Genomic DNA, 517 nt, shown 5'->3' with positions numbered 1-517 from the left:
GCGGGTTTGTTTAGTTTTAATTTCAAAGATAAAGAGTCTCATAAAGCACAGTGTGAAACTTGATTCACCGTCAAATGATTATGTAGCTGGGTATTAAAGGATCCTTTATTATGACAGCTGCTTAATAAATTAGATTTGCTACATTAACAGCCAAAACAATAACAACACACTATGAAACCCCGCAGCTCATCATCTGTCTGAAACAAGCTGATTTAGCTGCATGGCCATTTAAGCCAAACTTTGGGACTCCTGTGTATTAGAACTCATCCTATTGGCTGCCCCCAGCAAACAGATGGTTTAAATCACAGGTGGGTGGGGCTTGCTATGCTCACATTTTAGGGGACATCAATCGTCAGTCATCATAGAGACTCAAGAACAGGAAAATATATAAAGGGTGTGATGTGGAACACAAAGTCTGGCCTCATAGGGACTGCTTTTGCATACGAAACGTTGGCCATGTTTATTAGCAGTATTTGTCTTTTTGTTTGCATTATGTATGTATCTGACAATAAGGAAA

Source organism: Simochromis diagramma, unplaced genomic scaffold, assembly GCF_900408965.1.
Source record: "Simochromis diagramma unplaced genomic scaffold, fSimDia1.1 OVJJ01000205.1, whole genome shotgun sequence".
NCBI classification, from domain to species: domain Eukaryota; kingdom Metazoa; phylum Chordata; class Actinopteri; order Cichliformes; family Cichlidae; genus Simochromis; species Simochromis diagramma.
Note: the sequence above shows the minus strand (reverse complement) of the source record.